Source organism: Phyllobates terribilis, unplaced genomic scaffold, assembly GCF_046119375.1.
Source record: "Phyllobates terribilis strain yellow unplaced genomic scaffold, ASM4611937v1 Scaffold_8__6_contigs__length_399053987, whole genome shotgun sequence".
Taxonomy (NCBI): Eukaryota; Metazoa; Chordata; class Amphibia; order Anura; family Dendrobatidae; genus Phyllobates; species Phyllobates terribilis.
Genome location: NW_027362768.1, coordinates 177,538,752 through 177,551,219, shown reverse-complemented (window position 1 = coordinate 177,551,219; position 12,468 = coordinate 177,538,752). Strand labels below are relative to the sequence as shown.

The window sequence follows — 12,468 nt, the reverse complement described above, 5'->3', positions numbered from 1 at the left end:
CGGGGCAGTCTCTGGGTAAAGGGTTGGTACGACCTGTGGCGGCTGATGATAGACGTGAGCTCCCAGGTGAGCAGGCGAGAGTCTCTGGATGAACGGGTGGTCACAGCATGTGAAGGCGGAGCCTCCAGGAAGACCAACAGACAGGCGGCAGATGAGCGCTCCCAGGTGAGCGGGCAGAAGTCTCTGGACAGGCAGGTGGTCACAGCACGTGACGGCGGAGCCTCCAGGTAGGCTAGCAGGCAGGTAGCAGATGTGTGCTCCCAGGTGAGCAGGCAAGCTGGTCCATAGACAGACTGACAGGAGTTGGAAGGCAGACCGTCGGACCTCAGTCAAGCAGGCAGGTGGCTGAAGTGCGCTCCCAGGTGAGCGGACAGGCTGGTCCTTAGACTGACAGGAGTAGTAAGGCAGACCGTCGGACCTCAGACTAGCAGGCAGGTAGCAGATAATCAGGCAGGAATAAGACAGCAAGCTGGCAGGAATCTGGCAGGTATCTGGCAGGTAACTGGCAACGGGACCTGAGGGCTGAAGCAGAGTAGTGAACAGTGCAACAACATTGCTCGGGCACCTCCATTTTGGAGGAGGTGCCTTATATATGGTGAAGTCCTCCGGCCATTGGCCGGGGACTCCTTAGGACGGCGCGCGCGGCCCCTTTAAGAGGGAGGGAGAGGGCGCGCGCGCGCGCGCCCTAAGCACAGTGGCCGGGAAGGAGCGCGCGCTGCCAGCAGAGCGGGAGGAGGACGCCGGGCACGGAGCAGAGAGGTGAGGGGAACAGCGTCCCTGCCTAGCAGAGGGCAGGGACGCCGGCGCTACACACAATATATCTGGCACAAGACAATTATGCCAATTTTTGCCACAAACAGGCAAATTTATGGCATATTTAGTTTACAGATTCAGCTGTCTTTTCTTGATGTGATGCCAGCCAATCATATGTTTCTATGCTCCTGCTCTATCTCCTACCGCTGCTCACCTCTTTACCCCCACACAGATCCAACGGTGACACTCTGACGGTCCTCCCAGACTTTGATAACGAATAGCTGGCATGTGACTGCAGTAGCATCAGTGGTCTCCGCAAGTCACTTGCTGTACTACTGACAGTATAACTCCAGTGATGCCAGTCGTACAGCACATAAACAAGTTGACCACTGATTGGCTGCAGCAATCACATGCTGACCACTTGTAATCCAGGACCTGAACAACCAATAGAGTATCAGTCCTAGATTTGAAGGGTAAAGAAGAAATTAGTTTTATTTTTATGTCATAAAAAATGCCGTCGGGGCATACGTCCAACCCCCCGCAAAACAGGATTCGGGTATATTTGCAGACGGGGCTATTGACTATAATGGTGCCGGCAGAGCGCATGTTTGGTGCTGGAAGAGCAAACATGCGCTCTGCCGTGCATCATTTTCAAACGTGTAAGTCTACTGGAGGCGGTCACTCAGATGTAGTAGACTGCTAGTCCTCATATGCTACATCAATAAAAAAATGTTACAGCTCCTGGAATGCAGTGGCATGAAAATAACTTTTTTTAATATATATAAAGCATGTTATTATGCAAAAGTACTAAAACATAAAAAAACCCATATAGATATTAGATATCACTGCATTTATACCGATCAATGTAATTACGTTTAACTTGTTTTTTTTCTTTTTACCACACAGAAAAAGCAAAAAAATTAGCTAAAAAACATTAGCAGTATTTTCGCATTCCTCAATATGTGACCAGTGAAGGTGCTTTGCTAATTCTCATGCAAATCTTGTTTTCTTTGCAGTTTCAGAGCAGAGGACACAACGTTATCACATAGATACAGTTTCATTCTTAAAGTTCCCTATTGTTCATATGAAAATTAGGGTTAGAATTTGTATGAACTGTGGTCAGGTCAGTACATCCTCTCCAGTAATATGGAAAATAGGGAAGTCATTCATTACTCTGTAATTCCAGTAAATAAAGAAGTAGATTTGCTGTAGTTCCAGTTAAGCAAGTTATATATATATACATATATATATATACAGTACAGACCAAAAGTTTGGACACACCTTCTCATTTAAAGATTTTTCTGTATTTTCTTGACCATGGAAATTGCACATTCACACTGAAGGCATCAAAACTATGAATTAACACATGTGGAATTATATACTTAACAAAAAAGTGTGAAACAACTGAAAATATGTCTTATATTCTAGGTTCTTCAAAGTAGCCACCTTTTGCTTTGATGACTGCTTTGTACACTCTTGGCATTCTCTTGATGAGCTTCAAGAGGTAGACACCGGAAATGGTTTTCACTTCACAGGTGTGCCCTGTCAGGTTTAATAAGTGGGATTTCTTGCCTTATAAATGGGGTTGGGACCATCAGTTGAGTTGTGCAGAAGTCAGGTGGATACACAGCTGATAGTCCTACTGAATAGACTGTTAGAATTTGTATTATGGCAAGAAAAAAGCAGCTAAGTAAAGAAAAACTAGTGGCCATCATTACTTTAACCGGTTCCCGACCGCCCACTGTACATAAACATCGGCACTTGCTGGGCTCTGTGCAGCGCCGACGTTTAAAAACGGTGGGTGGTCCCGCAGCGCTCAGGACCCCCAGGGTCCTGCTAGCGCTGCGGTACCGGTTCAGAGCGATAGCTCTGACATGTGGCATCATGGGGACCTGATTGGATGAGGTCCCCATGATGTTAACCTGTTCCTATCTTCTAGATGCCGCGATCCATAGCGATCGCGGCATTTAAAAGATAGTGACAGCCGGTGGTTGGCGATCGGGACCCCCCACATACCTTACCAGCGGCGGGGATCCCGGTGCTGTGACCTCTGACATCATCGAGACCTGATTGGCTCAGGTCTCGATGATGTCAGCGTCACACCAGCCAATCAGAGAGATCACCAGGGAAGTTTGTTTTAGCAACAAACTTTCCCGGGCGATCTGCCTGATAAATACATTGTTTCTCCTCCGATCTCAGTGAAAGAACAGAGGAGAAACACTGTGACAAGAGCTGTCAGCCTTGCCACTGTGAAAGTGCCTAGGACCCGTTATGAAATGCTCATGCGGTTTTGGCATTTTAACGACAATAGTCAATGCCTGCCCAGAAATGCCCCAGAACATGACAGGTTATATAAAATTAGACCCATCATTGAAAATTTGTCAGAAAAATTCTTAAGCCTCTACACCCCAACACAAAATATTTCTATAGATGAGTCCCTTGTAAAATTCAAAGGAAGACTGCACCTCAAGCAATTTATCCCATCTAAAAGGGCAAGGTTTGGAATAAAGATCTATAAAATGTGCGAAAGTTCAACCGGATACACATCCGCTTTTCGCATATATGAGGGGAAAGATAGCAAACTAAACCCACCAGGATGCCCTACTTCTCTGGGGACATCTGGAAAATTTGTTTGGGAGCTGATAAGTCCATTTTTTCAAAAAGGCTACAATCTATATGTGGACAATTATTACACCAGCATACCCCTATTTAAAAGTCTGGTTGAACACAACATCGGGGCTTGTGGGACCATCCGTAAAAACCGTCAGGGGTTTCCACAACCATTAGTCAACCAAAAGTTTCAAAAGGGGCAGTCAGGGGCTGTACGCAACGGAGAGCTGCTTGCCCTGAAATATAGGGATAAGAGGGATGTTTTTGTCCTCAGCTCGATCCACACAGATGCCACAAGGGCCACTGTAGAACTAGGATCCACCACTCCGAAGCAAAAACCTGTGTCAGTCATTGACTACAACAAACACATGAGGGGTGTGCACCTTGCAGACTAGGTTCTACAGCCATACCAGGTATCAAGAAAGTCCTATACCTGGTATAAAAAGTTGGTTATTTCTTTGTTTCAGGTGGCCACATAAAATTCTTTTGTGTTGTACAAAAAAGGAGGAAATTCAGATCCTTTTCTTGATTATCAAGAAAAGGTCATTGAAAATCTTGTCTTTCAAAGTGTTAGCCCCGCTCATCCATTAGAATCTGAGGATGTGAAAAGACTCACTGAGCGACATTTTATTGCACTTATTCCAGCAACGGAAACAAGAAGGAACCCCCAGAAAAGATGTCGTGTATGTACTAAGAGAGGAATGAGGCGTGATACCCGCTACTATTGCCCACAATGCCCATCATTGCCAGCCTTATGCGTCACTGACTGCTTTAAAATCTTCCACACAGAACCACGTTTTTAAACTGGAAAAATGTATCCCAATTTGTCAAACATTTGGTTCATTTAGTGAATGACACATTCGAGTAGAGCTCACTTAATTTCCAGGGGGGGTTCTCCAGAATCTAAACCTTCCATTGCTTGCTTGTTTCTGGAAATCATCCATTGAGTTAAAATGGTCACTAAACCCATAGATGAATTCCCAGAGGGGTGTCATTTCCAAAATGGGGTCACTTCAGGGGGGATTCTTTAGTTCTGGTACTTAGCGCCTCTGAAAAGTGCCAGAACAGCAGAATCCCCCCTGAAGTGACCCCATTTTGGAAATGACACCTCTCTGGGAATTCATCTATGGGTTTAGTTACCATTTACCTATCTACTTATTTTCCCACCACTAGATTAATTTATACAGAGGAGTAGATTGTAAAATTCGGTCACTTGTTGGGGGTTTCCTCTGTTTAGGCACCTCAGGGACTCTCCAAATGCAACATGGCGTCCGCTATCCATTCCAGTCAAATTTCCATTCCAAAAGTCAAATGGCGCTCCTTACCTTCCGAGCCATGCCGTGCGCCCAAACAGTGGCTTTGCACCACATATGGGGTATCAGCGTGCTCAGGAGAAATTGCACAACACATTTTGAGGTCCATTTTTTCTGGCTGCCCTTGTGAAAATTAAAAATTTGAGGCTAAAGTAGCAGTTTTGTGTTAAAAATTTGTTTTTTTTATTTTCACACTTCAACATTATAAAATTCTGTGAAGCCCCTGGGGGTTCAAGGTGCTCACCACACATCTAGATAAGTTCCTTGAGGGGTCTAGTTTCCAAAATGGGGTCACTTGTTGGGGGTTTCCTCTGTTTAGGCACCTCAGGGGCTCTCCAAATGCAACATGTCGTCCGCTATCGATTCCAGTCAAATTTCCATTCCAAAAGTCAAATGGCGCTCCTTACCTTCCGAGCCATGCCGTGCGCCCAAACAGTGGCTTTGCACCACATATGGGGTATCAGCGTGCTCAGTAGAAATTGCACAACACATTTTGGGTCCATTTTTTCTGGCTGCCCTTGTGAAAATTAAAAATTTGAGGTTAAAGTAGCAGTTTTGTGAAAAAAAGTTAAATGTTCATTGTTTTCTTCCACATTCCAAAAATTCCTGTGAAGCACCTGAAGGGTTAATAAACTCCTTGAGGGGTGCAGTTTTTAGAATGGTATCACTTTTGGGTATTTTCTGTCATAAAGGCCCCTCAAAGTCACTTCAAATAAGAGGTGGTCCCTAAAAAAATGTTTTTGGAAATTTTGTTGTAAAAATGAGAAATCGCTGGTCAACTTTTAACCCTTATAGCTTCCTAAAAAAAAAAAATTTGGGTTCCAAAATTGTGCTGATGTAAAGTACACATGTGGGAAATGTTATTTATTAACTATTTTGTGTGACATATCTCTCTGATTTAAGGGCATGAAAATTCAAAGTTTGAAAATAGCAAAATTGTAAACATTTTCGCCAAATTTCCGATTTTTTCACAAATAAACGCAAGTGATATCGAAGAACTTTTACCACTATCATGAAGTACAATATGTCACGAAAAAACAATCTCGGAATCAGGGGAATCCGTTGAAGCGTTCCAGAGTAATTACCTCATAAAGTGACAGTGGTCAGAATTGAAAAAATTGGCCCGGTCACGAAGGCAAAAACTGTCTCTGGTGCGAAGTGGTTAAGAAATGAAGGTCAGTCAGTCCAAAAAATAGGGAAAACTTTGAAAGTGTCCCCAAGTGCAGTTGCAAAAACCATCAAGCGCTTCAAAGAAACTGGCTCACATGAGGACCGCCCCAGGAAAGGAAGACCAAGAGTCACCTCTGCTTCTGAGGATAAGTTTATCCGAGTCACCAGCCTCAGAAATCGCAGGTTAACAGCAGCTCAGATTAGAGACCAGGTCAATGCCACACAGAGTTCTAGCATCAGACACATCTCTACAACAACTGTGAAGAGGAGACTTTGTGCAGCAGGCCTTCATGGTAAAAGATGGCCTAACTTAAAGATGTGTCCAAACTTTTGGTCTGTACTGTATATACAGTACAGACCAAAAGTTTGGACACACCTTCTCATTTAAAGATTTTTCTGTATTTTCATGACTATGAAAATTGTACATTCACACTGAAGGCATCAAAACTATGAATTAGCACATGTGGAATTATATACTTAACAAAAAAGTGTGAAACAACTGAAAATATGTCTTATATTCTAGGTTCTTCAAAGTAGCCACCTTTTGCTTTCATGACTGCTTTGTACACTCTTGGCATTCTCTTGATGAGCTTCAAGAGGTAGTCACCGGAAATGGTCTTCCAACAATCTTGAAGGAGTTCCCAGAGATTCTTAGCACTTGTTGGCCCTTTTGCCTTCACTCTGCGGTCCAGCTCACCCCAAACCATCTCGATTGGGTTCAGGTCTGGTGACTGTGGAGGCCAGGTCATCTGGCATAGCACCCCATCACTCTCCTTCTTGGTCAAATAGCCCTTACACAGCCTGGAGGTGTGTTTGGGGTCATTGTCCTGTTGAAAAATAAATGATGGTTCAACTAAACGCAAACCGGATGGAATAGCATGCCGCTGCAAGATGCTGTGGTAGCCATGCTGGTTCAGTATGCCTTCAATTTTGAATAAATCCCCAACAGTGTCACCAGCAAAGCACTCCCACACCATCACACCTCCTCCTCCATGCTTCACGGTGGGAACCAGGCATGTAAAGTCCATCCGTTCACCTTTTCTGTGTCGCACAAAGACACGGTGGTTGGAACCAAAGATCTCAAATTTGGACTCATCAGACCAAAGCACAGATTTCCACTGATCTAATGTCCATTCCTTGTGTTCTTTAGCCCAAACAAGTCTCTTCTGCTTGTTGCCTGTCCTTAGCAGTGGTTTCCTAGCAGCTATTTTACCATGAAGGCCTGCTGCATAAAGTCTCCTCTTAACAGTTGTTGAAGAGATGTGTCTGCTGCTAGAACTCTGTGCGGCATTGACCTGGTCTCTAATCTGAGCTGCTGTTAACCTGTGATTTCTGAGGCTGGTGACTCGGATAAACTTATCCTCAGAAGCAGAGGTGACTCTTGGTCTTCCTTTCCTGGGGCGGTCCTCCTGTGAGCCAGTTTCTTTGTAGCGCTTGATGGTTTTTGCAACTGCACTTGGGGACATTTTCAACGTTTTCCCAATTTTTCGCACTGACTGACCTTCATTTCTTAAAGTAATGATGGCCACTCGTTTTTCTTTACTTAGCTGCTTTTTTCTTGCCATAATACAAATTCTAACAGTCTATTCAGTAGGACTATTAGCTGTGTATTCACCGCACTTCTGCACAACACAACTGATGGTCCCAACCCCATTTATAAGGCAAGAAATCCCACTTATTAAACCTGACAGGGCACACCTGTGAAGTGAAAACCATTTCCGGTGACTACCTCTTGAAGCTCATCAAGAGAATGCCAAGAGTGTGCAAAGCAGTCATCAAAGCAAAAGGTGGCTACTTTGAAGAACCTAGAATATAAGACATAATTTCAGTTGTTTCACACTGGGGAAAATAAGTATTTGATACACTTTGAAAAACTTTTGTAAGTTTTGCCACCTACAAAGAATGAAGAAGTCTGTCATTTTTATCGCAGGTCACTTCACCTGTGAGAGACATAATCTAAAAATAAAAAACAGAAAATCACATAATAAATAATTAAATTGTATTTTATTGCATGAAATAAGTATTTAATCACCTACCAACCAGCAAGAATTCTGGCTCTCACAGACCTGTTATTTTTTCTTTAAGACGCACTCCTGCTCTGCTTTCATTACCTGTATTAATTGTACCTGCTTGAACTCACTATCTGTATACAAGACACCTGTCCACATAATCAATCACACTCCAACCTCTGCACCATAGCCAAGACCAAAGAGCTGGCTAAGGACACCAGAGACAAAAGTGTAGACCTGCACAAGACTGGGATGGGCTACAGGACAATAGGCAAGCAGCTTTGTTAGAAGGCAACAACTGTTGGCACAATTATTAGAAAATGGAAGAAACACAAGATGACTGTCAAGCTTCCTCGGTCTGGGGCTCCATGCAAGATCTCGCCTTGTGGGGTAAGGATGATTCTGAGAAAGGTCAGGAATCAGCCCAGAACTACACGGTACAACCTGGTCAATGACTTGAAGAGAGCTGTGGCCACAATCTCAAACGTTACCATTAGTAACACACTACGATTTCATGGATTAAAATCCTGCAGAGCACGCAAGATCCCCCTGCTCACGCCAGCACATGTCCAGGCCCATTTGCAGTTTGCCAATGACAATCTGTATAATCCAGAGGAGACATGGGAGAAGGTCATGTGGTTAGATGAGACCAAAATAGAACTTTTTCCCCTCTCCCATGACAGCACACCTTGAGAGAGGATCCGCCCCACCAAGGACAGGAAACCGTCTAAAATAAAAGGGTGGCACCTCTCCCTCCCTTCAGTTGGTTTCCTGTCCTTGATGGGAACCTGTCTCAGTAAGAAAAGAAGACTTACCTGGGGCTGTCCTGGTGTGGAAGAGCGGGCACTGGCCTGTGCACCGGGTTCAGTATCCCAGAAGCGCAATCCGCAGCTTCCCCTGGGGTTTCTGCGCCGAGCGGGGCGCATGCGGTGAGGCAGGCTCTGTCCTCCCGGAGACCGCGGCGCCATCCTCCCCCTGCCGTGCGAGCGCTTCCGGGTGTGATGCGCCTGACGTCATGGCACAGGGCACGCTGGGAGCGGCGCGCTGGGTGACGTCAGGAGGCGGCGCCCGATCCAAGATGGCGGCGCCCATCGGAGCGTTCCAGGCCGGAGGTTTTTTTCGATAGAGCTCCGGCCTGGGGAAGGGGGAGGGCCCACGAACCGGAGGAGGCTGGATGGCCCTATTTTTAAGGAGGGGCTATCCTGGAAGCGTGGTACGCTTCTGAAACATGGCTGACCAGGATAACCAGGAGCAGCAGCTTACCCCCCCCCCCCTCAGCAACGGAGTATTCCATGCCCAGGCCAGGGGGTTCCATCTTTCGGTATGGAATTTGAGAGGTCACTATTGAGTAGCAAGGGGTTTTCACCAGGCTTAGTTTTTACTTTATTGGGGAGCAGAAAACCAGTTACAACTAAGATTTATAGCAGGGTTTGGGGTAAATTCCTAGAGTTTATAGATGTCCCGTTATCGAGCAGACCTCCGAACAGAGGGATCCTGGAATTTCTACAAAAGGGGCGGGACCTGGGTCTAGCTACAGGGACTCTTAAGGTTCAGGTTTCAGCTTTGGGGGCACTCTATAATTGTAATCTGGCTGGGAATACGTGGATCTCGAGGTTTATCAAGTCCTGTGCCAGAGCAGGACCGGTTAGGTCCATGGGAGTTCCTCCTTGGGACCTGAATTTAGTCTTGAACGCTCTTACCAGCGAACCGTTCGAACCCCTACACAAGGTCTCTCCAAAGATTCTCACCGTCAAGATTATCCTCCTAGTGGCCTTAACGTCAGCCCGTAGGGTGGGTGATCTGCAGGCCCTCTCGGTTAATCCTCCTTACACACAAATCTTTGAGGATAGGGTCACCTTGCGGCCAGATCCAGCATACCTTCCCAAAGTGGTATCTAGATTTCACCGTGGTCAGGAGATTGTGCTACCCTTGTTCTGCAGCAATCCCAAGAACCCAGGGGAAGTCAGGTTCCATAGCCTAGATGTTAGGAGGTCCCTGCTACAGTACATTCACATGACTAGTCTGTGGAAGAAGGACTATTCCTTGTTCCTGGCCTTTCAAGGGCGTAGGAAAGGTCACGGGGTGTCCAAGGGTACCATCTCTAGGTGGCTTAGGGAGGCCATTTGCTTAGCCTATACGTCCACAGGGGTTCCAGCCCCGGACAATGTGAGGGCTCATTCCACCAGAGCCGTCGCAACCTCCTGGGCAGAGAGGGCAGACGTCTCGATCGAGCAGATATGTAGCGCTGCTACTTGGTCTACACCATCCACCTTCTTTAAGCACTATCGGTTGGATCTGTCCTCTTCTGATCTCACCTTTGGGAGAAGGGTACTTCAGGAGGTGGTCCCTCCCTAGGGTGCTCATAAATTCTCCAAAATTCTCTCAAGGTGTGCTGTCATGGGGGAGGGGAAAACACCAAGGTTACTTACCGGTAGCCGGTTTTTCCTGAGCCCATGACAGCACCCGTAGGTTTCCCCCCCTATTTTTTCTATGTTTCTCACACCCTGGTGTGCACTGTTTTGGGTGGTGTGTATATGTATATTGTGGGTGTTGGTTATATGCCTAACCTGTTTAGGGAGGTCCTCTCAATGCTCTGTAAACAACTGAAGCGAGGGAGAGGTGCCACCCTTTAATTTCAGACGGTTTCCAGTCCTTGGTGGGGCGGATCCTCTCTCAAGGTGTGCTGTCATGGGCTCAGGAAAAACCAGCTACCGGTAAGTAACCTTGGTGTTTTGGTATCAACTCCACTCACCGTGTTTAGAGGAAGAAGAAGGATCAGCACAACCCCAAGAACACCGTCCCAACCGTGAAACATGGTGCGAGAAACATCAAACTTTGGGGGTGCTTTTCTGCTAAGGGGACATGACGACTGCACTGAAGGGAGGATGGATGGGGTCACGTATCGTGAGATTTTGGCCAACAACCTCCTTCCCTCAGTAAAAGCATTGAAGAAGGGTCGTGGCTGGGTCTTCCAGCATGACAATGACCCAAAACACACAGCCAGGGTAACTAAGAAGTGGCTCCATAAGCAGCATTTCATTCAAACATTTTCAAGGTCCTGGAGTGGCCTAGCCAGTCTCCAAACCTGAACCCAATAGAAAATCTTTGGAGGGAGCTGAAACTCAATGTTGCCCAGCTACAGCCCCAAATCCTGAAAGATCTGGAAAAGATCTGGATGGAGCAGTGGGCCAAAATCCCTGCTGCAGTGAGTGCAAATGTGGTCAAGAACTACAGGAAACGTCTGACCTCTGTACTGGCAAACAAAGGTTTCTGTACTAAATATTAAGTTCTGTTTTTCTATTGTATCAAATACTTATTTCATGCAATAAAATGCAAATTAATTCTGTAAAAATCATATTTTCAGGATTTTTGTTTAGATTCAGTCTCTCACAGTTGAAGTGTACCTATGATAAAATTACAGACTTCTCCATTCTGTGTAGGCAAAATCAGCAGTGTAATGAATAATTATTTTTCCCACTTATACACACACACAAAAAATATGGAAGTGAGTCCCAGTAGTGATAATGAGACTGCAGATATCAGTATGTGTAATACTTGCTGCTGGGGGAATGGGGGAGACAGAGTCTTATTCCACCACTGACAGAGGAGGACCATAGCATCCCACAGTGCTGCAGGCAAAGCATTGTATTTCCATTTTAATTTATGCATCGTAGTGTAGATACTTGGTTATCAAAGTTCCAGTCCAGTGAATGTGGTCTGAAATATCCCTCATGCCAGTTCTGAGAAATACTTAACTAAGATAAGGATGCCATTACTGAGGATCACGTGAGTGATAGCGTGTTCTGCTCTTTTCAAGATCCTATGACTGAAAGTCATATTCGCCTAGAAAATGATAAGTTGTGTTGTTTGAAAAGTGGGGGCTTGTAAAAGAGAAGGTCATAATTATGTTTGGTCTATGGGGTGGGGTTGAAATAAAAATGTCAACTTGATAGGGCTACAGCTGGTAATTTGTATCTAATACACGGTCCATATAAGGTGCAAATAATAAAAACAAATGCCATGTGGTAGCAAAAATGAATAAACCTACTTAAAGGGAATGTATCATTGAAAAGTGATCTTTTTAAAGGGATCTGTTGCCAAGTTTTTGCCACTTAATCTAAGAACAGCATAATATAAGGACGGAGACCATGAATCCAGCAATATATCACTTAATGGCTGCTTGCTGTAGTTTTGATAACATTTCTGTTTTAGCCACAGGAGATTATCACTAGAGGACTAGTAAACTCGCTGCCATGTAGTCCCCCATATTCAGGAGCCTTGTATAGCAGAGCTGTCACCAGGACCGAGTAGCAGCTTTCTGCCTATGCACTACGTACACAGAAAGCTGTCAATCAGTGGTGTGGTCGGGGATATGCAGAGGTCAGCATTCAGACAACTGCTAGATCTGCAGCAGAGAAAACAGAGATTTAACAAAACTGAAGCAAGCAATCCAGTAAATGACACATCACTGGAGAATCAGGGTCTCTGCCACTACATCATGTTGCTTTCAGATGAGGTAGCAAAAACCTGGTGACAGATTCCCATTAAAGAGAACCTGTCACTATGAAAATGCAGGCACCATGTTATAGCGCAGGGGGAGCTGAGCAGATATA

The 12,468-nt window shown here is 45.3% G+C and overlaps 1 protein-coding gene across 3 annotated transcripts in view; it reads right to left on the bottom strand.

The window, feature by feature from the left end:
- PDE4B (phosphodiesterase 4B) overlaps window positions 1–12,468 on the bottom strand; it is a 570,792-nt gene that overhangs the window by 140,520 nt on the left and 417,804 nt on the right. The gene's annotated exons all lie outside the window — the stretch shown is intronic.